This window comes from Oncorhynchus keta, chromosome 6 (assembly GCF_023373465.1).
Source record: "Oncorhynchus keta strain PuntledgeMale-10-30-2019 chromosome 6, Oket_V2, whole genome shotgun sequence".
Lineage (NCBI taxonomy): Eukaryota > Metazoa > Chordata > Actinopteri > Salmoniformes > Salmonidae > Oncorhynchus > Oncorhynchus keta.
The window spans coordinates 34,921,739-34,946,370 of record NC_068426.1 but is presented as its reverse complement, the minus strand read 5'-3'; the positions used below and the strand labels follow the sequence as shown (position 1 = coordinate 34,946,370).

The window sequence follows — 24,632 nt, the reverse complement described above, 5'->3', positions numbered from 1 at the left end:
TCTACTCTATCCACATAGACAGGTGATGAATAGGTGAGGCGTGAATGGAAAAACAGAGTTGAATACTAAAACAGACTGCTGTGGTCCATCAGACAAGGCTGACATCTCAAGGCTGCAGAGACACTTCTTTACATCTCTGATTGATCCTGGATGATTATTCTGGGGACGTTGGGATGTGTGTGTAGGATGGGGGTTTGGGTGGTGTGTGAGCATTTGTGGGAGGGTGGTGTGTGTGTGTGTGTGTGTGTGTTTGTGTGTGTGTGTGTGTGTGTGTGTGTGTGTGTGTGTATTCGTGCATGAATTGGGGTGTGCCGTTTGTGTGTTTGCTTGTGTCAGTGACGATTGGGACATCTTGCAGAGGATGATATTTACTAATTGCAGTCTGTGTGTTTTCCAGGTTGACAGCTCATGTCGTGCCGTATCTGTTTGACAGTCATTTAGAGGCTAATGGTGTGTGATGTGGGGTGTTTTTGCAGCCATAACAAGGATCAGTACGCCTCATTTCACCTGTCCACTCCCTCTCTCTCTCTCTCTCTCTCTCTCTCTCTCTCTCTCTCTCTCTCTCTCTCTCTCTCTCTGTCATCACATCGCATCTCATCACCTCAGACCTCTACACACACAGAGAGAGAGAAAGGAGAGAGAGAAACAAACACACAGAAACATTCACATTTGCCTACCAGTAATGGGCTCCCGAGTGGTGCAGCGGTCTAAGGCACTGCATCTCAGTGCAAGAGGCATCACTGCAGTCCCTGGTTTGAATCCTGGCTGCATCACATCCGGCTGTGATTGCGAGAACCAATAGGGCGGTGCAAAATTGGCCCAGCGTCATCCGGGTTTGGCCGGGGTAGGTCGTCATTGTAAGTATGAATTTGTTCTCACCTGACTTGCCTAGTTAAAAAAAATATTATAGTAATTTGTTTCGTCACACTTTTCAATAGTACTTACAGAATACTTTCATAGGAGACAACAACAAAAAACGTCATCTTTGAACATGTTTTTAAAAAATGTATTTACCCCAGAAGGTGCTAATATGATCCCTGTTCCCTCACTCTGACCCTTCTGTTTGCATTATAACTTTGACTTTTGAATAGTTCATGTCACTTTGCTAATCCGATTCGGCCATTTTGGGAGTTGGGCCCTGGTAAAAAAGTATTGCACTTTATAGGGACTAGGGTGTTATTTTGAGATGCAGGCGGGATGATTCTCTTGTCATCGCTGGGCTGTAGAGCATAAACACAGAGACTAATGTCTCTGAGTCTACTGAAATCGCAAGAACTAAACTCCGAAGCCAAACTGAATTAGAGAAGTCTGGCCAGTCTCCGCCCTGTCCTATCACCCTCTTAACCAAACATAGCATGTACCCAATAGGCACAGATAACAATTCAACATCTATTCCACATTGGGTCAATGTCATTTCATTGAAATTACGTGGAAACAACATTGATTCAAACAGTATGTGCCTATTGCGTGTCTCCGTCACTGGGTCCAAACAACAGCAAACATTGTCTTGTACACAGCCAGCTTACTCTCTCTTCCTGTTGTTGGTCACTGTGGCTGTAATTCAAGGAAACCTAAAAAAGCCAAGTGTATTTATTTAGAAACTGTAAGGGGAGTCTAAAATCAAAATAATCTTTGAGCTCATCCATAGCAATAATAGTTGTGGGGGCGGCCTAGCCTATAAGTTAAGCCTCCAACATTTTCGTCAGTTTTTTTTAGTGTACCCAAAAACCATTCTGTGATGTTATGACTATGGGAAAATGAGCTATTGTATAAATACTGCAGAATGGGTTTGACTGAGTTCAGCCCTGGGCCTGGTGCACAGCTATAGTCATAGCTACCCTTACGACTGGGGAAAGGAAATAAGAACGGATAATGACATGAAGATAGAGAGAGAGTGGGGAGAGGGGGTGGGGGGTGGTGTGGGGGGTGGGGGGCGAGAGAAAGAGGGAGAGAGAGAAAGTAGAGATAGGGATAAAGAGAGAAATAAAGTGTAGTGGACAGGTAATATAAACTGATTGTTATAAACCTCATTGTTTATGAGACACATAGGTGAGAGGAAGGAGAGAGAGAGAGAGAGAGAGAGAGAGAGAGAGAGAGAGAGAGAGAGAGAGAGAGAGAGAGAGAGAGAGAGAGAGAGAGAGAGAGAGAGAGAGAGAGAGAGAGAGAGAGGAAAAAGAGTGCAAAGAGGGGGAAAGGAAAGGTTGTGGAGGGAGAGAAATAGAGAGAACGAGATGAGGAAGGAGCGTAGGAGAGAGGAAGTGGGACAGAGATGGAGAGAGATAAGAGAAAGTGTATGGGAAATAAAGAGAGATTGAAACTACGCCTCTGTGATTTCCCTCGCTCCACGCCTCTGCTAGCTCAGCATTCTGGGTGAAGAATTTAGATTTTTCATACATTTTCTAACAGGTAAGAATATTGCTCGCTCACTCATACTCACATTCTCTCTCACAGACACACACACTCACCAACTCACGTGTACACGCATGCACACTCACACAAGTGCGTGTAGGCATACCCTAACAAATACATGCACATACTCACCAAAGCAAAGTATTCCTGCCTGCAAACCTTGCTGTTTTGTTGACAACCCCACAAGACATACAACATTATGGCATTCTCCTGTGACACTACGGAGATTTTGTGGAGAAAACATGTGAACTTCTGAGATACGGGGCCGGAGGCATTACAGCATGGCTTTTGTTACAAAATTTAGTGTGCTGAAAAAACTGTCGAAATGGGAAGTGGTGTACGCAGATGCACACGCACGGACACAGGCACGCATGCACGCACACACACACACACACACACACACACACACACACACACACACACACACACACACACACACACACACACACACACACACACACACACACACACACACACACACACACACACACACACACACACACACACACACACACACACACACACACACACACACACACACACACACACACACACACACACACACACACACACACACACACACACACACACAAGGTAGCTAAACATCCCTAAGGAAGGTTCACACGCATGCATATCAAACCTTATGCACACTACTGGCACCAGGCAGGCCTTCAGTTAAGCATTAAGAAAATAGTATTTCTACAATGCATTCGAAAAGTAACCTTTGTTACGTTACAGCCTTATTCTAAAATGGATTAAATACATTTTCCCCACATCAATCTACACACAAGACCAAATACTGAGAAAGCAAAAACAGGTTTTGTGAAATTTTTGCAATAAATATATATTTTTAAACAGAAATAACTTAGTTAATCTACTGGCCAAAGGTTTTAGAAAACCTACTCATTTAACCTCTCTGCGCACCGAACCCGTTAGTTAGCGGGATGAAATTCGACAACATACGGTGATCGCTACATAAATAGTCATATTAAACATTCATGAAAATACAAGTGTCTCACATGTATCGAAAGCCTAGAATCTTGCTAATCCAACTGCGTTGTCAGATTTAAAAAAAGGATTTACTGCGAAAGAATACGACGCAATTATCTGAGGATAGAGCCCCATAAAAAAACAACTATTTCAACCAGCACAGGCGTAACAAAATCACAAAATGCAATAAAACAAATTGTTTACCTTTGATGATCTTCCTCTGTTTGCAATCCCAATGCTCATTGTTACACGTGGTCTTTTGTTTGATAAAATCCATTTTTATAGCCTAACACGAAACATTTTGTGAACCGCTTGTGTCGTGAATTCCGTCTCATTCCATTTTTTCGACGACACATTCCAGGTAAATAACCCACACAGAACGTGACTTTTCCAGTCATGTTTGGTTTGTTTGTAACACAACCAAACCTGATGGGTCATTTCGCGGGACGTATTGACTGAAAGAAACCGATTTGAAGACAACAAGTAATGACATCATTGTGCATCAAAGATATGACCGCTGTTTCGTTGATTGACTGTATTTTAACCCAATGACCACTGATAGTCTTGAAATCTAGCTGGGTAGATAGCCAATGAGCTGAGGTAAACGGCAATATGTAATGTTTATGTGTTGCAAGACCAACCCATGTAGTAAACTCCAGCGTAAAGAGGGTCATTCGCCATTGAAATTTCATACCGGAAGGAGCAATGCAGCGTTGTTTTGGTAAAGCGCATCTTCAGCTGTTTATATATCAATCAGTATGGTGACTAAGTCAGGGAAAGCTAAATCTAAGTCTAGATATACAGATGTACACACAATTCTAGAAGAAATTGATCGGGAAAGTGAGACAGAGATTGTTGGAGGATGATTCATTTAATGATTCCCAAATGGAGGAATATTTTTTGAACGGAGAAGACATTTTGGACTGGTAAGTTCTTCTCATGCTAATGCCGTTGTTTGAAATTAATAATATACAATATTATTTGTGATTTTTATTTTATTTTAGTAGCAACATATACAAATGTAATGTAATGAAATGTGAGATGCATGTATCTGCCGCCCCCAACCCCACATTAAATAGCCTATTTGAGGGGAGGGCAGGCCCACAACAATGGCCAAAGTGAAATGGAGACAGTAGATACAGCTGGTCTGTTGTAATATAATAAAGACAGTAGATCTAGCTGGTCTGTCATAATATAAATGAGACAGTAGATCTAGCAGGTCTATAATAATATATTCAACCTTATGTTCCCTGTACTCTCTATATATCTGTTTATTATACCTGTTGATACAGGGCTCATATGTGAAACTATTCTAACTGAACCTTTTCTTTCACAGTGAGACTGACTCCGAATGGGAGCCCCCAGTGCCAAGGTGTCCATATCCCACTGAAGCTGGTTCATCCAGCTCCTGCAACAAGTGGTGTTCATCTGCAGGCATGGATGTGCCTCAGGGCCAAAAGGGCACAGCATGGAGGCGTCGCTGTGTTCTTTGCAAAATGAAGTCCCCCATCTCCTGCACCACATACTTGGTGACCCTCTGCTTTACAGCAGAAAGAGACTGCTATGGCACCTGGCATCAGACTCTTCAAATAGCTACCCTATACCTTGAAGACAGCTTGCACACTCTTGGCATTCTTTCAACCAGCTTCACCTGGAATGCTTTTCCAACGGTCTTAAAGGAGTTCCCACATATGCTGAGCACTTGTTGGCTGCTTTTCCTTCAATGTGCGGTCTGACTCATCCCAAACACCCTCAATTTAGTTGAGGTCGAGGGATTGTGTAGGTCAGGTCATCTGATGCAGCACTTCATCACTATCCTTCTTGGTAAAAATAGTCCTTACACAGCCTGGAGATGTGTTGGGTCATTGTCCTGTTGAAAACAAATGATAGTCCCACTAAACCCAAACCAGATGGGATGGAGTATCACTGCAGAATGCTGTGGTAGTCATGCTGGTTAAGTGTGCCTTGAATTCTAAATAAATCACACACACTGTCACAAGCAAAACACCCCCACATCATAACCCCTCCTCCTCCATGCTTCACGATGAGAAATACACAAGCAGAGACGATTCGTTCACCCACACCGCATCTCGCAAAGACACAGTGGTTGGAACCAAAAATTTGGACTCCAGACGGAAGGACACATTTCCACCGGTCTAATGTCCATTGCTCGTGTTTCTTGGCCCAAGAAAGTCTCTTCTTATTATTGGTGTCCTTTAGTAGTGGTTTCTTTGCAGCAATTTGACCATGAAGGCCTGATTCACCCAGTCTCCTCTGAACAGTTGATGTTGAGATGTGTCTGTTACTTGAACTCTGTGAAGCATTTATTTGGGCTGCAATTTCTGAGGCTGGTAACTCTAATGAAATGCAGCAGAGGTAACTCTTGGCCTTCCATTCCTGTGGCGGTCCTCATGAGAGCCACTTTCATCACAGCGCTTGATGTTTTTTGCAACTGCACTTGAAGAAACTTTCAAAGTGCTTGACATTTTCTGTATTGACTGACCTTCATGTCTTAAAGTAATAATGGACTGTCATTTCTCTTTGCTTATTTGAGCTGTTCTTGCTATATTATGGATTTGGTATTTTACCAAATAGGGCAATCTTCTTTTTACCCCCCTACCTTGTCACAACACAACTGATTGGCTCAAACGCATTAAGAAGGAAAGAAATTCCACAAATGAACTTTAAGAAGGCAGACCTGTTAATTGAAATGCATTCCAGGTGACTACCTCATGAAGCTGGTTGGGAAAATGACAAGAATGTGCAAAGCTGTCATCAAGGCAAAGGGTGGCTATTTGAAGAGTCTCAATTATAAAATATATTTTGATTTATTTTACACTTTTTTGGTTACTACATGATCCCGTATGTGTTATTTCATAGTTTGATGTCTTCACTATTATTCTACCATGTGGAAAATAGTAAAAACAAAGAAAAACCATTGAATGAGTAGGTGTTCTAAAACTGTTGACCGATGTTGTATATGAATATTCAGACCCTTTGCTCTGAGACTCGAAATTGAGCTCAGGGGCATCTTATATCTAATTATCATCCTTGAGATGTTTCTAGAACTTGATTGGAGTCCACCTGTAGTACATTCAACTGATTGGACATGATTTGGAAATGCACACATCTGTCTATATAAGGTCCCACAGGTGACAGTGCACGTCAGATCAAAAACCAAGCCATGAGGTCAAAATAATTGTCCGTAGAGCTCAGAGACAGGATTGTGTCGAGGCACAGATCTGGAGAAGGGTACTAAAAAATGTCTGCAGCATTGAAGGTCCCCAAGAACAGTGGCATCCATCATTCTTAAATGGAAGAAGTTTGGAACTACCAAGACTTCTCCTAGAGCTGGCCGCCTGGCGAAACATAGCAATCAGGGGAGAAGGGCCTTGGTCAGGGACGTGACCAAGAACAAGTTGGTCACTCTGACAGAGCTCCAGAGTACCTCTGTGGAGATGGGAGAACCTTCCAGTAGGACAACCATCTCTGCAGCACTTCACTCCATTCCATCTGGCCACTCTACCATGAAGTCCTGATAACCTCTCCCTCAATATCAACAAAATAAGTTGATTGTGGATTTCCAGAGACAGCAGATGGAGCAAAACCCCATTCACATCGACGGGGCCACAGTGGAGAAGGTGAAAAGCTTCAAGTTCCTCGGAGTACACATCACAATCTGAAATGGTCCACCCACACAGACAGTATGGTGAAGAAGGTGCAACAGCGCTTCTTCAACCTCAGGATGCTGAAGAAATTTGGTTTGGCCCCTATGACCCTCACAAACTTTCACAGATGCACCATTGAGAGCATCCTGATGGTCTGTATCACCACCTGGTATGGCAACTGCACCGCCCGCAACGGCAGGGCTCTCCAGAGGTTGGTGCTGTCTATCCAACGCATCACCGGGGGCACACTGCCTGCCCTCCAGGACTCCTACAGCAGCAGAAATAACAGGAAGGCCAAAAAAATTATCAAGGACATCAACTACCCGAGCCACTGCCTGTTCACCCCGCTATCAACCAGAAGGCGAGGCCAGTACAAGTGCATCAACGATGGGACCGAGAGACTGAAGAACAGCTTCTGTCTCAAGGCCATCAGACTGTTAAATAGCCATCACTAGCCGTCCTCCACACAGTACCCTGCCCCGAACTTAGTCCCTGTCACTAGCCAGCTACACCTGGTTACTCAACCCTGCTTCTGCCCTCTGTACAGTACATAGACATGGAATCACTGGTCACTTTAATAATGGAACACTGGACACTTTAATAATGTTTTCATAGTGTTTTACTCATTTCATAAGTGTATATACTGTATTCTAGTCAATGCCATCCTATTCAACTATTGGTGTATGTATACTATTCAAACCTACGTATGCTACAGGTATACTACATATTCTATTCACATACTGTCCACAACGTATATAATGTGTAAACACCCAATAAGGCTGTCTTCTGTATACCACCCCTACCTTGTCACAACAAAACTGATTGGCTCAAACGCATTAAGAAGGAAAGACAGTCCACAAATGAACTTTTAATAAGGTACACCTGTTCATTGAAATGCATTCCAGATGACAACCTCATGAAGCTGGTTGAGAGAATGCCAGGAGTGTGCAAAGCTGTCATCAAGGCAAAGTGTGGCTACTTCAAATAATCTGAAATATAAAATATATTTTGATTTGTTTAGACAATATGGACAATATAAGGATAGACTATGTAGTATATATACAGCAATTACTAAATAGGATAGGCTTTGACTAGAAAACAGTACATACATATGACCTGTGTAGAACAGTATGTAAACATTATTAAAGTGACCAGTGTTCCATGACTATGTACATAGTGCAGCAGCCTCTAAGGTGCAGGGTTGAGTAAATGGCTGGCTAGTGATGGTGACTAAGTTCAGGGCAGGTTACTGGGTGGAGGCTGGCTAGAGATGGCTATTTAACAGTCTGATGGCCTTGAGAGAGAAGCTATTTTTCAGAGGCACTTGTACTGTCCTTGCCTTCTGGATGGTAGCGGGGTGAACATTCCGTGGCTCAGTTGGCTGAGGTCCTTGATGATCTTCTTGAACTTCCTGTGACACCGGGTGCTATAGATGTCCTGCAGGGCAAGCAGTGTGCCTTTGGCAGACCATACCACCCTCTGGAGAGCCTTGATGATGCGAACAGTGCAGTTACTGTACCAGGCAGTGATAAAGGCCAACAGGATGCTCTCAGTGATGCATATATAAACGTTTGTGAGGGTCTTAGGGGCCTGTTGTGCCTTCTTCATCACACTGTCTGTGTGGATGGATCATTTAAAATTGTCAGTGATGTGTACACCGGGGAACTTGAAGCTTCTCACCTTCTCCACTGCGGTCTTTTCGATGTGGATAGGGGCGTGCTCCCTCTGCTGTTTCCTGAAGTCCACGATCAGCTCCTTCATTTTGTTGATGTTGAGGCAGAGGTTATTTCCCTGGCACCACTCTACCAGGGCCCTCACATCCTCCCTGTAGGCTGTTTCGTCATTGTTGGTAATCAGGCCTACCACTGTTGTGTCGTCTGCAAACTTGATGATTGAGTTGGAGACATGCATAGCCACGCAGTCACTGGTGAACATGGAGAACAGGAGGGGCTGAGTACGCACTCTTATGAGTGTTGTTGTCTACCTTCACCACCTGGGGGTGGCCCGTCAGGAAGTCCAGGACCTCATCAGGGCAGGGTTCAGACCCAGGGCCCCGAGCTTAATGATGATCTTGGAGGGTAATATGGTGTTGAAGGTTGAGCTGTAGTCAATGAACAGCATTCTTACATAGGTATTCCTCTTGTCCAGATGGGATAGGGCAGTGTGCAGTGTGATGGTGATTACATCATCCGTGGATCTATTGGGGCGGTATGCAAATTGAAGTGGATCTAGGGTGTCTGGTAAGGTGGAGGTGATATAATCCTTAACTAGACTCTCAAAGCACTTCATGGTGACAGAAGTCAGTTCTATGGGGGCGATAGTCATTTAATTCAGTTACCTTCGCTTTCTTTGGTACAGTAACAATGGTGGACATCTTGAAGCAAGTGGGGACAAGAGAATGGTATAGGGATTGAATATGTCCGTAAATACTCTGCGCATGCTCTGATGATGCAGCTAGGGATGCCATCTGGGCCGGTAGCCTTGGGAGGGTTAACGAGCTTAAATGTCTTATTCACATCGGCCACGGAGAACGAGAGCTCACAGTCCATGGACGCGGTGATGGCCTGTTTCGGCAGCACTGTGTTACACTCAAATCGGGCAAGGAAGGTGTTAAGCTTGTCCGGGAGCAAGACGTCAGTGTTCACGAAGTGACTGGCTTTCACGTTATAATCCTTGATTGTCTTGAGTCCCCGCCACATACTTTTTGCATGTTATATTCCCTTACTAAGGGCATAACTGGACTGTTTGTACTTGATTATATTTCCAGTGTGTTGATAAAACATTTTCCTCAAATTTGCTTTACTAAACTCCCCAGCTACAAGGATCTTCAGAATATGAGGTTTCCATTTTGCTCAAAGTCGATTATAGTTCCTAGAGTGCCGTTGTGATATCGGCAGAGACTGAACTTTAGTGAGTAATATACTCGGAAGCTGTGGGAGGTATGCATGGCTCCTGAGTCGGACTAAGAGTCAACTCCAAATTCCTTTTCTTTGCCGGAGGCGTCTTATCCTCTGGGATAAGTGGAATTGCAAACAAAGAATCCAATTCAGGAAAGCTGTATGTCCCATCTCTCTTATATCCAAGTTATTTCCAGGTTATATGTAATAACGCAAAGGATGTTCTGAGCTAATAAGGTGAGAAGTATACAAAATTCGGTAAAGTTGCTTAAGAGCCATGAACTGGATGACCATGTCCATCATGTCTGCATGATGCTGATGACGACCCCCATTGCTGGTCTTTCTATGCTGCATGTTCAGCTGCAAACGGAACATCTCTCAAACAACTACAGCAGGCAATCTTATGAGGTGGCGTTGACTGGGAGGGCCTGTGACAGGGTGATAAAATAGACCGCTAATGAACTTCACAACCAAAAATCCTCTACTAGCTGTATCTGGAATTAAGGGAATTAGCCTAAGCTACATAAGGGAATTAGCCTACTATTTTATGAAGCTGGGTATTTTTCAATTCAACTTTACACATTTCACATAACACACATTTCCTGTCATTGTTGATGAAGCCTTCGGTGTCGTCAGGGCAGTAACTCGGGTCCCTTTCAGAGGCCTCCTGGTGGCATGTCCTTTTCGAGGTAGACTCGATTAAGGTGTCACAAGGGTACTTGTGTCGCATAACACACTTTTACTCTGAGGTCTCCCCTGAAAAGTTGTGAAAATAGCAAGTGAACAGTGAATTTAATTATTTTTGGAGGTCACTATACTATTTTAATCACATAGCTGGACATCCTATGATACCCACCTTTGCTCCTTCTGGTAGGTCCTGGCAGTCGTTCATGACCAGGGGATCAGTCTGGAACCCAACTGTCCACTTTGTGGAATAGAAAAACAGGGTCAACCGTTGTCATCATCCCTCAATTATAAACATAGCTTGAGAAATAATGTAATCTCGTTTGGAAGCTAATTCTATGCTTTACAGATTTAGACTGACTGGCTCCAGACTGAATTAGTTTCAGGATTGTGATTCCAATAGACTATGCAACCAACTGTGACATGTTTGCGATGGCCCTAAGTTGGTTTGAGTATGTCGCTGCTAGTTAGTACACTGTTGTAATCAGACATGAGTTAGCTAGTACCACCATAGCTGCAGTCAATATTTACTTGTGACCTAGACATCAATCAATCAATCAAATGTATTTATGAAGCCCTTCTTACATCAGCTGATGTCAAAAAGTGCTGAATGGAAACCCAGCCTAAAACCCCAAACAGCACGCAATGCAGGTGTAGAAGCATGGTGGCAAGGAAAAACTCCCTTGAAAGGCCAGAACCTAGGAAGAAACCTAGAGAGGTACCAGGCTATGAGGCGTGGCCAGTCCTCTTCTGGCTGTGCCGGGTGGAGATCATAACAGAACATGGCCAAGATACTCAAATGGTCATAGATGACCAGCAGGGTCAAATAATAATAATCACAGTGGTTGTAGAGGGTATCTCTCCTGCTGTCTCTAGAGAATTGAAACAGCAGGTCTGTGACAGGTAGCATGTCCGGTGAACAGGTCAGGGTTCCATAGCCGCAGGCAGAACAGTTGAAACTGGAGCAGCAGCACGACCAGGTGGACTGGGGACAGCAAGGAGTCATCAGGCCAGGTAGTCCTCTCTCTGAGGCTCAGGTCCTCAGAAAGAAAGAAAGAAAGAGAGAGAGAGAGAGAGAGAGAGAGAGAGAGAGAGAGAGAGAGAGAGAGAGAGAGAGAGAGAGAGAGAGAGAGAGAGAGAAAAAATATATATATATACTTAAATTCACACTGGACACCAGATATAATAGACTGACCCTAGCCCCCCAACACAAATAAATACCGGAGGCTGAGACAGGAGGGGTCGAGAGACACTATGGCGCCCGTCTGACGACATGGGTTGCACCTCGGGGGCTAATGTGAATGTTGCGTTTAAAGTAACAATAATTAGTTGGAAACAACTTTTAAAGTAAATTTGATGACATCAAAATATGACAGAGAGATGGCAATGTTGCCATTACTGTTGCTAGCAAAGTTGATCAATCATATCTAGCTGTGATAATGTTAGCTAGCTAAAAATGGCGGTCCCCTCAATCTTCGCTAGCTAAAGTAATATGTCATCTAAAGTCAATCTGGTGACATCACAATCATGACTAAAGGTTCTCCTACTAATTAGTTGCCTTATTTTGAAATGCTATCGTGTTTCCAAGCCAAATCCGAGTTGTATTGCGGTAGGGTAACGTCAGTCAGCCAGCTCGCTAGGTTGCAGCCTGCTAGTTAACGTCAGCTATGATAGAGACAATGATGATCCAAATATATACAGTACATAACCAGATGCATAACCAGCAGTCTATGGTCTAGCTACAGGTATACTCACCACCACCAGGGACCAATGAACTCCAACCAGCTATTCCGCATGATTAGGGTCCTTCGGCAGGGTATGCAAACCATAGTTGTTGGCTATGCATCCTGCTGGCAGCGTGCATTACATGGTCAACCTGTATGGGGCTTTTCAGTCTCAAGCGGCCGTGATCCTTCGAACGCGTTATTTGGGGGGCGAGGAAACAACGGAGGTCTACTCAATGAAGGGAAGCGAAGTGGGGGAGGGGCAATTTGCACTTGGAGCTTGGAAAAAGGGGTTGACAACGAGAAAACCTTCATTTACTCATTGTGACACACTGAGGTTCCAAACTCCGTTTTAGACGAGACTGACTTTATGACAAAATTTTAGAAATTACACTTTGTAGTCAATTTTGTAGTCGTGCCACATATGGCATTTTAAAAGGGAAGAGTTGGTTTTTAGGTGCAGTTGCTCTTTAAGTTACTGCTGCATCATACACTCTCTTAGGGACAACCTCTTATGCGAGCGTGTATAAAGAACTGTGTTTAACACTGTGATAATGCATTAAATGCTTTGTGTGTGTGTGTGTGTGTGTGTGTGTGTGTGTGTGTGTGTGTGTGTGTGTGTGTGTGTGTGTGTGTGTGTGTGTGTGTGTGTGTGTGTGTGTGTGTGTGTGTGTGTGTGTGTGTGTGTGTGTGTGTTCTGTGCAGTGAGGTGTGTCAACTGAACAGATGAATAATGCAGTAATAATCTGGAGACTCCAACACCCTCCACACACATCACGCCATTCAGAATCCTCCGGCGCCAGCCCAAATACAATCACAGTAGAATATGCTGCACTTACGTAAAAGACAGTGCACTGCTTTATCCTGCTATGCTTGTGGAACCATTGTGTGTGTGTGTGTGTGTGTGTGTGTGTGTGTGTGTGTGTGTGTGTGTGTGTGTGTGTGTGTGTGTGTGTGTGTGTGTGTGTGTGTGTGTGTGTGTGTGTGTGTGTGTGTGTGTGTGTTACAGTTGCCAGCTAACTGTGGTCTTAATCTTTTTTCACACTTCATCTTTGAGCTATAACTATAACCGAGACTTAACAGCTGTCCACTGTCTATATTAGTCAGCTATAATTATGACAGTAATGATCTGTGGCAGAAATAACTGCTAAACTCAGCAAAAACAGAAACGTCCCTTTTTCAGGACCCTGTCTTTCAAAGATAGTTCGTAAAAATCCAAATAACTTCACAGATCTTCATTATAAAGGGTTAAAACAATGAAGGTCACAGTTTTGAAAATGTAGGACACTTTTAGTATTCTACGTTTTCATAACTGTGACTTTAATTGTTTTAACGCTTTACAATGAAGATCTGGGAAGTAATTTGGCTTTTGGCGCAGTGGTCTAAGGCACTGCATCGCAGTGCTAGCTGTGCTACCAGAGATTCTGGGTTCGAGCCCAGGTTCTGTCGCAGTAGGCCACGACCGGGAGGTACATGGGGCGACGCACAATTGGCCCAGCATCATCCGGGTTAGGGAGGGTTTGGCCGGTAGGGATATCCTTGTCTCATCGCGCACTAGCAACTCCTGCGGCGGGCCGGGCAGAGTGCACACTGACCAGGTCGCCTAAGACGGCACTAAGGGAGACAGGACGGACAGCTGATCATCCAAGCAGCGGCAGACCAGGCGTAACAACACCTGTACAGGATCGGTACATCCGAACATCACACCTGCGGGACAGGTACAGGATGGCAACAACAACTGCCCGACTTACACCAGGAACGCACAATCCCTGGCGGTGTGTCACAGCATCATCGGACTGAGCTTGTTGTCATTGCAGGCAATCTCAATGCTGTGCTTTACAGGGAAGAAATCCTCCTCCCTCATGTGGTACCCTTCCTGCAGGCTCATCCTGACATAACCCTCCGGCATGACAATGCCACCAACCATACAACTCGATATGTGCGTGATTTCCTGCAAGACAAGAATGTCAGTGTTCTGCCATGGCCAGCGAAGAGCCCGGATCTCAATCCCATTGAACACATCTGGGACCTGTTGCATCGGAGGGTAAGGGCTAGGGCTGGTGGAAAAGAACTGGCAAATCTGGTGCATTCCATGAGGAGGAGATGCACTGCAGTACTTAATGCAGCTGGTGGCCACACCAGATAATGACTGATACTTTTGATTTTGACCCCCCCCTTTGTTCAGGGACATTATTCCATTTCTGTTAGTCACGTGTATGTGGAACTTGTTCAGTTCATGTGTCAGTTGTTGAATCTTGTTATGTTCATACAAAAATGTACACGTGTTAAGTTTGCTGAAAATGAACACAGTTGACTGTGAGAGGACGTTTCTTTTTTTGCTGAGTTTATACACCTATCATATGGTGAAGCCAGTGGAATAGTTTAGTGTAGGAACCGTGCCACTGGTAAAATAATAGGAATCTTACTCATGCAACCTGCATGCTCGTGTTGGGAGGGAATGAACACCCTATCCCCTTACATAATGAGAATGACAGAAAACAGGTTGTACACGACAGAAGCACAAACAAGACTCATACAGGCCCCATGATGGCTCATGAGGCTGCTACAGTCGCATCACTCCAATGGGAACAATTCACTATGACAAGGAAACAGAAACATAATGGCAGCCCACATAGGAGACAGACACCACAGCACCCACATACCCACGTACATAGATTGACACACAATAGAGGAGCTATGTGGGCAATGACAGTGATTATAATGTGGTCTTCTAGCAATGATTTTTTTATTCAGGGGCATCAGTGGTGCCTTTACTGTAGATTCACTGAGGCAGAAGATCAAGAAAAACTATGATTGTTTTCGAAATTTCCTTCAAAGAAAGACTAACAGATTTTTAAAGGTAAGGTATGCTTGATCCAACATGCGCAGCATTTACCATGAATGTGAACTCTGTGAACGTCTAGGAAAATGCCTTTAAAAAGTGCATTGTCGGCTGTATAGTGTGCTGCCCTATGAAAATGAGCTCCCCAGTGCAATTCTGTCACAGGTGTAATTAGTTGCCTAATTAACTAATGAACACTCCCATTGGACAATTAATGTGTCATATGGTTTCAGATGTGTGTATTTAAACCCCCTTATTTTTTGTGTTCTAGGTCCATGGGAAGTGCATGCAGTGGATCCCTGTTTGTAAAGAGCACATGGCTACTGAGGCTTTCACTAGGCCATTCCAAGATATTTAAATCAATCAAATGTATTTATAAAGCCCTTCTCACATCAGCTGATGTCAGAAAGTGCTGTACAGAAACCCAGACTAAAACCCCAAACAGCAAGTAATGCAGGTGTAGAAGCACTCAAGTGTTGCTTTAGCAGTATGCTTAGGGTCATTGTCCTGCTAGAAGGGGAACCTCCATCCCAGTCTCAAATCTCTTGAAGATTGAAACAGATTTCCCTCAAGAATTTCCCTGTATTTAGCATCATCCATCATTCCTTCAATTCTGACCAGTTTCACAGTCCCTGCCGATGAAAAACATCCCCATAGCATGATGCTCCCACCACCATGGGGATGGTGTTCTTGGGGTGATGGGAGGTGTTGGGTTTGAGCCAGAGTTTTCCTTGATGGCCAAAATGCTCAATTTTAGTCTCATCTGACCAGAGTAGCTTCTTCCATATGTTTGGGGAGTCTCCCACATGCCTTTTGGAGAACACCAAACGTGTTTGCTTATTATTTCCTTTAACATTTTTGGGATAGGGGGCAACATTTTCACTTTTGGATGAATAGCGTGCCCAGAGTGAACTGCCTCCTACTCTGTCTCAGATGATAATATATGCATATTATTATTAGTATTGCATATAAAAAAAAATCTGACGTTTCTAAAACTGTTTGAATGATGTCTGTGAGTATAACATAACTCATATGGCAGGCGAAAACCTGAGAAAAAAACAACCAGGAAGTGGGAAATCTGAGGTTTGTAGTTTTTCAAAGCTTGGCCTACCGAATACACAGTGTCTTGGAGTCAAGTTGCACTTCCTACGGCTTCCACTAGATGTCAACCATCTTTAGAAACTTGTTTCGGGCTTCTGCTATAAAAGAGGGGCTCATGAGACCTGTTTGAGTCAGTGGTCTGGCAGAGTGTCTCAGGCTCGTGATGCTCGCTCCTGGCAGAGTTTAGCTCTCGTTCCAGTGCTTTTGTTACAGACATAGGAATTCTCCGGTTGGAACATTATTGATGTTTTATGTTTAAAACATCCTAAAGATTGATTCCATACATCGTTTGACTTGTTTCTACGACCTGTAACGGAACTTTTCGAGTTTTTGTCTGGACGAAGTGCTCGCGCCTCATGAAGATGGATTACTGGGCGGAACACGCTAACAACAAGTGACTATTTGGACATAAATGATGGACTTTATGGAACTTTATGGAACAAATCAGTCATTTATTGTCGAACTGGGATTCCTGGGAGTGCCTTCTGATTAAGATCATCAAAGGTAAGTGAATATTTATAGTGTTATTTCTAACTTCTGTTGACTCCAAAATGGCGGATATTTCTCTGGCTGGATTGGGCTCCGAGCGCAGTTCTCAGATTATGCTTTTTCCGTAAAGTTTTTTTTAAATCTGACAGCGGTTACATTATTAATCACTAACCTTTGATGATCTTCATCAGATGACACTCATAGGACGTCATGTTACACAATACATGTTGCTTCTCCTTAAACAATGTTTTTTTTTTGCCACTCTTCCATAAAGCCCAGCTCTGAGGAATGTACGGCTTAAAGTGGTCCTATGGACAGATACTCCAATCTCCGCTGTGGAGCTTTGCAGCTCCTTCAGGGTTATCTTTGGTCTCTTTGTTGCCTCTCTGATTAATGCCCTCCTTGCCTGGTCCGTGAGTTTTGGTGGGCAGCCCTCTCTTGGCAGGTTTGTTGTAGTGCCATATTCTTTCTCTTTTTTAATAATGGATTTAATGATGCTCCTTGGGATGTTCAAAGTTTCTGATATTTTTTTTATTACCCAACCCTGATCTGTACTTCTCCACAACTTTGTCCCTGACCTGTTTGAAGAGCTCCTTGGTCTTTATAGTGCCGCTTGCTTGGTGGTGCCGCTTGCTTAGTGGTGTTGCAGACTCTGGGGCCTTTCAGAACAGATGTGTATGTGTGTATATATATATGTATGACACTTAGATTGCACACAGGTGGACGTTATTTAACTAATTATGTGAATTCTGAAGGTAATTGGTTGAAACAGATCTTATTTAGGGGCTTCATAGCAAAGGGGGTACATATGCAACTACCACAGTTATTTTTTTTCACTTCACCAACTTGGACTATATTGAAGATGTCCATTACACGGAATCCAAATAACAAATATATTTTAATTACAGGCTGTAATGCAACAAAATAGGAAAAACACCAAGGGGTGTGAATACTTTTGCAAGGTACTGTAACTATATTTTCAGACATTATACGTTTTAAATTTTGACAAAGTGGTTTCATTTCTAGTTTGTGCACTGTTAGCTAGCTAACGTTACGTATATGGTCTTATTAATTGTATCTCAGAGCCATTTGCTTGGCTAGTTATAGCCTTATGTTAGCGAGCTAACATTGCACCTGGTACCGTCATGATTAGGGATTATGGTTCATTGTTTAGCTAGCTAGTTACATGTCTTAATAAAAGACTCCACTATGCAAGTCACCATTTTGGGTGCGTTCGTAAATTTTGCCTAGCCATGTACTCCAATTTCAGAGCACTCTCGTCTGAGTGTGCCTGAGCGCAGAATAGCTGACGAATTTACAAACATTCAACACCTGTTGAATAGGGCTGGTGTCAGTAAATGTCTGCAAAAAAGCGTAATGCAATTCTTGCCAGCAGCACAGTTATTCACCAACGCTAACATGAAAACAGCCTAACCAGCTCTGCTCGGGCGAGTAAAACGGTCCGTTTGGGTGGGGGCTAAAGCTTAAGAGGGTGTGAATGATGCTGAATGGGTGTAGACCTTGGCTCTCCAACCCTAATCTAGCGCACCTGATTATAATAATTATCTGGTTGATAAACTGAATCAGGTTAGTTACAACTGGGGTTGAAAGGAAAACCTACAGGAGGGTAGGTCTCCAGGAAAAGGGTTGGGCAGCCCTGGTGTAGACAAGGAGCCCTCCAGTAGGTACCAACATATTCAAAGGCCATTTTCTCAAGTGCGTTTACAAGTTTATCAGCTTTCAAAAGACTTTCCCATTATTCCTCAAATGCAATGGATGATTTTCCATTTTGTAGCTGTCAGTGCTTTTATCACATTTTTAAAAAAATTCAAAAGCAAGACTGAAACAAAGCGATTGGTCACAAATATTATTTGTTTGAAATATTTGTTCTCTACTTCACTCTGCCTGCTCAACTCAGATTCCAAAGAACCCGTCAATTTTCCACCTGACAGTTCCATAAAGTAAGCACTAAACCTGGTTTGTTGGTAATGCCCAGAAAGATGCAAATCATACTTAAAGTTTACAACTCAAATGGAAGAGAAGAGACGTGTGTGGGACGTGTGTGGGCTACGCAGTCACGTGTGTGGGACGTGTGTGGGCTACGCAGTCACGTGTGTGGGACGTGTGTGGGCTACGTAGTCACGTGTGTGGGACGTGTGTGGGCTACGCAGTCAACAGCAACATTCACTGTCATATCCTGCCCTGTTAGGGTTAAGGCTGGGTTATTTATTAGGGTACTATGGCTTGGTATAGATCATTAATTCATGCACATTAGACAGATAGCAGCCTAATCTGAATATTTGCAATACATCAAGGACCAACATGTAAAAAATATATTAACAACCTTTTTTTTCTCTTTTTCACCTTTAATTATACAGGTAAGGCAATTAAGAACAAATTCGGATTTACAATGATGACTTGCCTCTGATGCTTGTTTACTGAGAGCTACTGAAGGTACTTTAAAAAATCCCTGAATGTGTTATCGCCAAAAGAATTGGCATGTACCTGTGTGTGTGTTAACTGTTGTGATTGGTGTGTGATTGAGACGTGCTCTTACGACGCATGTGTGCTAGCTGTACATTGATGTGCTCTTACCACCAACCATGCAGCCAGGTAGAGGCTGTGTTTACACAGGCAGCCCAATTCCGATATTTTTTCCCCAGTAAATGGTCTTTTTACCAATCAGATCTCTCACATCAGATCTTCTTCAAAGCTGATTGGTTTGGTATTGAGACCAATTATTGAAAGAAATCATCAGAATTGGGCTGCCTGTGTAAACGCAGCCATGGTGAGATAATTTTCTCTGCGCTATTCTATTATCAGGTCTACTGCAGCCACAATTTTAGATGTGATAAAATAAATTAAAGCGACAGTGTCAAATCACAGCTATGCCTTCCTTAAGCATGGCAGCAGAGGCTAGCATACACTGCTATCCCCAAATAAGGAAATTGCAACTGTACATTTACTTCCCCCTTAACACATGTCACACGTTCTCAGGGCTACCTGTTAGTGTGACTATGCCTTTGTTAGTGTGTATGTGATCATGCCTGATGAGGCATTATCCTCTCCTGTGTGTGTGTGTGTGTGTGTGTGTGTGTGTGTGTGTGTGTGTGTGTGTGTGTGTGTGTGTGTGTGTGTGTGTGTGTGTGTGTGTGTGTGTGTGTGTGTGTGTGTGTGTGTGTGTGTGTGTGTGTGTGTGTGTGTGTGTGATCATGCTTGATGAGGCATTATCCTCTCCTCTGTGTGTGACTAGTTAACCCTGTGTGCTACATCCTACTCCAGGGGAATCCCATAGAGAAACAGAGTAAAAAGTAATAATGTGGTTCTCTATTACAGGATGAGTCCAGATCAATCAAATCATGTTATATTGATATGAATGGCCATCTACAGACTAAATTACAGTATTACAGCCCTGACAATGATATTAAACAAGAGGACTGGCCAGACTCACTGTCCCTTTCTCTCTCCTAGTCTTTCTCTCACACAATCTTTCCTCGCTCTCTTTTTTTCCCCCTTTTCCCCCTCTCCTACATCTTTCTCTATTTCACAAGTTTAATGACCAGACATGAAATGGGTTTAGAATGCTTATTGTGTACATGGAATGGATGTGAGGATGAGGATTCAGCGGGGAAAGGAGAATGGACTGGATGTGGCCACGGGTTGCAGATGAAGGATCAAGGCAGGCGGGGTTGACTCTGTAGGGTTTGACTTAGAGTCTCAGGCAGACATCACTGTCAGGCCGAAGTACTTCGGCTGTGGTGAAGGCAACCCCCTCCCCCTCCCCCACACACCCCCGTTGGCCCACCCAGTTTTTTATTTCAGCTCATGAAACATGGGACCAACGCTTCACATGTTGCTTTTATATTTTTGTTCAGTGTAGTTAAGTGTTGCATTCACCAAGTACAGGTAACAGACAAAATAAAGAAAGCACCAACATAAAATGTCTTAAATGGGAATTGGGCCTCTACGATCCAGAGAAACTTTCATGTACCTTGGCATATATTCTACAAGTGTCTGGATCTCCATTGGATGGATGTGACACCATTCTTCCTCAAAGAAAGACACTTGTCTCTGGCGTCACTCCAGAATCTCCCGTAAATGTTCAATTGGGTTGAGATCTGGTGACTAAGAGAACCATGGCGTACAGGTTATATCATTTTCATGCTCATCAAACCATTCAGTGACCACTTATGCCCTGTGGATGGGAACATTGTCACTGTCAGCTCAATATTTTTATATACATGACCCTAAGCACGATGGGATGTTAATTGCTCAATTAACTCAGCAGCCTGCTTTCAATATACTTTGTATTTCCAGTGTTTCCATTGTTTTGACAATTACCTCTATCTCTCTTTCCAGTGAACTACCAAGAGAACAGTAAACTGGAATGTCCTGAAGATCTCCATGACATCGGCAATGGGAGATAGTCATCTTCATTCTGCTCCCGACCATTATAATGAATCAGAGTGTCTGTTAAGGATCCAATTCTCATAGATGACGTGAGATTACATGGAACCACTTGTCTCGTATTGAGCCTATTCTGAAGCAGCATCATGGCATCCATATTGTAACATCAAAAGAGAGATTGATAGTAGGAAGACCTGATGAAACCATGTGTGTCATACGATTTGAGAGGATCAAATGGTAGCGGTCACATGTTTCACTGTAAAACGTTCGACGCATAGTTTACAGATGGTGTAAATCTTCCAACTCTATTCCAAGGATATCTTCCAATATCTGCGTAAAGAGTGGCTGCTGTTTAAGTAGGAACTTTAATCAGAATTAACGTCAGCTCTCAGAACTCGCTGAACTTTTTGGATGAATCATTCTCGACAGTTAGGAGTCACCAAGTTCATCGTGAATGAATCCACTGCACTGAGAACACATGCACACAAATACACACTCAGCCCTCCCTGCTTGAGCTTGGGCCAGTGACGGTGGGGGTCTGTATCTGGGCAGTCTGATCTAAATAGGGTCAGCCACCCCACGGAGATGCTGTGGCTCAATACTAAAAGTGAGATACTGTACAGTAGCATCCTGTTTAGTCCGTACCATTAACCCTAACTGCATGGCCTCTAACATGGCTCTAAATGCTATAGTGTTGCCTTCCTCTGTGTGATTGTAATACAGCCCATGTTTTTTAGAAATATTTCCACACTATGAAGTTGGAATAATACTGTGAAATTGTGAAAATTATGATAATGCCCTTTTAGCGTAGGAGCTTTTCAGTCTGTTGTGGTGGGATGAAGTTCTTGCATGCCTGGTGGCGTTAAATGAGTTAATAGACCAATAAGAAAGGACGTTACAAACCTCTCTGCCAATATCAGATCATTTTCAGGTTTCCCCTCCCCACACCCAGACAGTCCTAGTTAAATTCTTACTTTAGAAATTGCCCTTTGCTAAGATGCTATTTTTGTTTCTTTTTGATCATTTTAATTCAGAAATGATTTGATTTTGAGATAAATTTTAAAAAATGGCTGCATTCAGCCTGTAATGTTACCCCAGCTACTGTAAGACCTGACCTGAGGTTGGGTAAGGACTTTCTGTTAAGTGGGTTTCCCATAGAATGGGCAAGTAAGTCTTAGAAAGGACAGGACAGACCTGCTTGGCTTTGAATGAGAATGACTATTTGATGGGGCCACAGTGTCTCCTGACCCCTCCTGTCTCAGCCTCCAGTATTTATGCTGCAGTAGTTTGTGTCGGGGGGCTGGGGTCAGTTTGTTATATCTGGAGTACTTCTCCTGTCCTATTCGGTGTCCTGTGTGAATCTAAGTGTGCGTTCTCTAATTCTCTCCTTCTTTCTTTCTCTCTCTCGGAGGACCTGAGCCCTAGGACCATGCCCCAGGACTACCTGACATGATGGCTCCTTGCTGTCCCCAGTCCACCTGGCCATATCTGCTGCTCCAGTTTCAACTGACCTGAGCCCTAGGACCATGCCCCAGGACTACCTGACATGATGACTCCTTGCTGTCCCCAGTCCACCTGGCCATGCTGCTGCTCCAGTTTCAACTGTTCTGCCTTACTATTATTTGACCATGCTGGTCATTTATGAACATTTGAACATCTTGGCCATGTTCTGTTATAATCTCCACCCGCACAGCCAGAAGAGGACTGGCCACCCCACATATGCTCTCTCTAATTCTCTCTTTCTTTCTCTCTCTCGGAGGACCTGAGCCCAAGGACCGTGCCCCAGGACGACCTGACATGATGACTCCTTGCTGTCCCCAGTCCACCTGACTGTGCTGCTGCTCCAGTTTCAACTGTTCTGCCTTGTTATTATTCGACCATGCTGGTCATTTATGAACATTTGAACATCTTGGCCATGTTCTGTTATAATCTCCACCCGGCACAGCCAGAAGAGGACTGGCCACCCCACATAGCCTGGTTCCTCTCTAAGTTTCTTCCTAGGTTTGGGCTTTTCTAGGGAGTTTTTCCTAGCCACCGTGCTTCTACACCTGCATTGCTTGCTGTTTGGGGTTTTAGGCTGGGTTTCTGTACAGCACTTTGAGATATCCGCTGATGTACGAAGGGCTATATAAATCAAATTTGATTGATTACACAGATTTTGATTGATCTACATTGGAATTCAGATGTATTCATGATGTTTATGCTCTTCCTGAGTACTTGCATGCGGGAACTTTGCATGTAGAGGGCAGTCCCAGGCTCCCAGACCTTGTTCTATCCTTCATTAGTTTTCATGGTGATGTGGGTTGACATTTAAACTTATCACAGCGGACCCCGGAGCAGCACTTCCCCTCGATAACCACAGTAACAGGGTAATTTGTTTTAATCAGAAAGAATTGGTTTAGAAACCCCAGCAGACCAGGGCCCTATCGCCTACTCAGAAAAACACCTTCAAGGACGTAGAAGGACAACAGAGTGAAGGACAACAGGAATGAACACATGCAAGTGCACACACAGATACAAACACACACACGCTCACTCACACACACATACACACAAACACACTCACACACACATACACACAAACACACTCATGCACTCATACACACAACAGTTAAGGATGCTCCCTCTCTGAAAGGACAATATGTATATGTGTGTGAGCTTGTGTTTGAGCTTGTGTTTGTGTTACCCATAAAGATTGAGTGTTGTCATTTTTCTTTGTTTTTCTGATCTTACGTACTCTTGTTCAAAACTAAAACAAATACAGTCCTCAAAGTGAGCAACATAACTGGCTCTAGTGCTGTTCTTGTGTGGACCAAAAAATGATCAAGTCTTCATTTTGAGCTCTTGTTCTCGAGACCACACACACTAAGGACTCTGATGCGTTACAGATTGCGTGGTATACATTTGTACTTAGCATTTGATTGAGAAGACATATGCAGCGTTGACCGTAAATGCAGTCTCGATAACGGGGGGATCATTGTCTTTAAATTTCAATCACGCTGAAACGCTGAACTTTCACGATATGGATTGAATAGAGCCCTAAATGTGGCCTTGGACAGGATCCTGAGGGATCTAGTCACAGAGGAACGCATGGTTAGAGGGCCCACACACACAACCTCCTGTGCCATAAAGGTCCAGACCTCTTGGCAGTCTGGTGGCTTCCGTCTAATACACTTAGAAAGCAGGAGGCTACAGAAAGTTGTCGACTCACATGGCATGTGTTGATGTGATGAATAACATAGATGTGTGCTTAGCGAGTTGTGTTTCAGGCAACATTAAAGAGATCCTTACCTCAGCTGTGTTTAGTACGTGACAGCAGCAACAGTGCCTAGTGAAAGTCTACACACCCCCTTGCACAGTCTTCACATTTTGCTGCTAAAAATGTCATCTAAAAAGGGATTACATTGTTTTTTTCCCCCTA

At 43.5% G+C, this 24,632-nt stretch overlaps 1 long non-coding RNA gene across 1 annotated transcript in view; it reads left to right on the top strand.

Moving 5' to 3' along the window:
- LOC127930774 (uncharacterized) overlaps positions 1-23,996 on the top strand; it is a 48,145-nt gene extending 24,149 nt beyond the window's left edge. Inside the window, exon 2 of the long non-coding RNA XR_008139388.1 lies at positions 21,164-23,996. This is a non-coding gene — a long non-coding RNA (uncharacterized LOC127930774). The remainder of the gene's footprint in view (positions 1-21,163) is intronic.
- The last annotated feature ends 636 nt before the right edge of the window (positions 23,997-24,632 follow it).